This window comes from Colias eurytheme, chromosome 6, assembly GCF_061535395.1.
Source record: "Colias eurytheme isolate Ceu_HAF_F1 chromosome 6, ilColEury1 Martin Lab GWU primary, whole genome shotgun sequence".
NCBI classification, from domain to species: Eukaryota; Metazoa; Arthropoda; class Insecta; order Lepidoptera; family Pieridae; genus Colias; species Colias eurytheme.
The window spans coordinates 14010001-14012500 of NC_142985.1; the positions used below are offsets into that span (position 1 = coordinate 14010001).

A 2500-nucleotide genomic window follows, 5' to 3' on the forward strand; every position below is an offset into this window, starting at 1 on the left:
GATACATCGATTGATCAATTATTGATTGATCGATTGATTGATTGATAAATTATTGATTGAACGATTATTCATCAAAATCCGTTGCGTACTTTCAAAGATTTAAGCGTACAAAGGGACATAGGGAGAGAGAAAGCGACTTTGTTTTATACTATGTACTTGACCTTGAAAACACGAGGCGCGTTAGTCGCGCGCGGCGTAACGGCAAAAATTAAACAAGCAGAGACTTCTTTGACGTGATGCGATGCGCGGTGCGCATGTGAGAGATTGTGTACGTATGTCGTGTATGTATATCATTATTTCGTCGCTGTTGTACCGCGTCGCCCGTGCGTGCGTGTGCGTGCAGTAGTAGTAACATTGCGTCTGCCGACGGTTTGATAGATTGTCAGTTTCGTAGATTGTATTCTATATGTGTAGTGTAAATAAATATTACGCATCTTGATACACTCTCGGAGCGCAGACCGTGAAAAATATACGACTATCGAACGGCAGTATAAAAATTTTCAATGCTCACATCGCACACGTTTGTGATGTACCAATGGGCTATTATCAGATGTTTTATATGTGTGTGTGAAACACCACGTATATACCAAAACTTGGTCGCAATTTTCGATCCTTCCACTCTCCGTGCGTAGATTGATCGTTTGCGTCATAAAAGTTGACCGATATTAAAATTTTTTCCTTCGCTTGATGCGAATGGGAATTGTTAAGGGGTGTCTCGTTAAGATGATACTTTCAACGATTAAACCTGACTGTGTTCAGATTTATCCACGTTTGCGCGCGCGGCGCGTGTGTGAATAGTGTGCGTGTGACGGTCGCCGCCGTTGCATATCGTGTTATTTATTACCACGCCGCGCGCGCATATGTATATAGAGAAGCAAACGTCGCGGCGGCATCGTCGTGTTACGTTTGAGGCTCTAGCGGAAGCTTTAGTTAGCTCCCTGGTTGATCCTGCCAGTAGTTATATGCTTGTCTCAAAGATTAAGCCATGCATGTCTCAGTGCAAGCCGTATTAAGGCGATACCGCGAATGGCTCAATATATCAGTTTTGGTTCCTTAGATCTTACTCAGTTACTTGGATAACTGTGGTAATTCTAGAGCTAATACATGCAATCAGAACTCTGACCAGTGATGGAATGAGTGCTTTTATTAGATCAAAACCAATCGACGGAGGGCCTGGCGTCTGAAGTCGTTAATTTTGATGAATCTGGATAACTTTTGCCGATCGCATGGTCCAGTACCGGCGACGCATCTTTCAAATGTCTGCCTTATCAACTTTCGATGGTAGTTTCTGCGACTACCATGGTTGTCACGGGTAACGGGGAATCAGGGTTCGATTCCGGAGAGGGAGCCTGAGAAACGGCTACCACATCCAAGGAAGGCAGCAGGCGCGCAAATTACCCACTCCCGGCACGGGGAGGTAGTGACGAAAAATAACGATACGGGACTCTTACGAGGCCTCGTAATCGGAATGAGTACACTTTAAATATTTTAACGAGGAACAATTGGAGGGCAAGTCTGGTGCCAGCAGCCGCGGTAATTCCAGCTCCAATAGCGTATACTAAAATTGTTGCGGTTAAAAAGCTCGTAGTTGCATTTGTGCGCCGCGCTGTCGGTGCACCGCATCCGCGGTGATACTGACACGTTTGCGGAGCATATCGTCGGTGAGCCGGTCGTTAAAAGCCGGTTCAATATCAAAATCCTATCGCGGTGCTCTTCAGTGAGTGTCGAGGTGGGCCGACAATTTTACTTTGAACAAATTAGAGTGCTCAAAGCGGGCTCAAAATGCCGCTTGAATATTTCGTGCATGGAATAATAGAATATGATCTCGGTTCTATTTTGTTGGTTTTCAGAACTCCGAGGTAATGATTAATAGGGATAACTGGGGGCATTCGTATTGCGACGTTAGAGGTGAAATTCTTGGATCGTCGCAAGACGAACATCAGCGAAAGCATTTGCCAAAGGTGTTTTCATCAATCAAGAACGAAAGTTAGAGGTTCGAAGGCGATTAGATACCGCCCTAGTTCTAACCGTAAATATGTCATCTAGCGATCCGCCGACGTTACTACAATGGCTCGGCGGGCAGCTTCCGGGAAACCAAAGATTTTGGACTCCGGGGGGAGTATGGTTGCAAAGCTGAAACTTAAAGGAATTGACGGAAGGGCACCACCAGGAGTGGAGCCTGCGGCTTAATTTGACTCAACACGGGAAATCTCACCAGGCCCGGACACCGGAAGGATTGACAGATTAATAGCTCTTTCTTGATTCGGTGGGTGGTGGTGCATGGCCGTTCTTAGTTGGTGGAGCGATTTGTCTGGTTAATTCCGGTAACGAACGAGACTCTAGCCTGCTAAATAGGCGTCGTCATTTAGGTGTGCGCGGCTCTCGGGTCGCGCAACTCACTGGCGGCGTATTAAAATTCTTCTTAGAGGGACCGGCGGCTTTGAGCCGCACGAGATTGAGCAATAACAGGTCTGTGATGCCCTTAGATGTCCTGGGCCGC

At 46.4% G+C, this 2500-nt stretch overlaps 1 non-coding gene across 1 annotated transcript in view; it reads left to right on the plus strand.

Annotated features, from left to right (window-relative positions):
• The first annotated feature begins 935 nt into the window (after positions 1-935).
• LOC149908178 (small subunit ribosomal RNA) overlaps positions 936-2500 on the plus strand; it is a 1905-nt gene continuing 340 nt past the window's right edge. The window contains exon 1 of the ribosomal RNA XR_016456885.1: positions 936-2500. This exon is cut by the window's right edge and continues 340 nt beyond it. This is a non-coding gene — a ribosomal RNA (small subunit ribosomal RNA).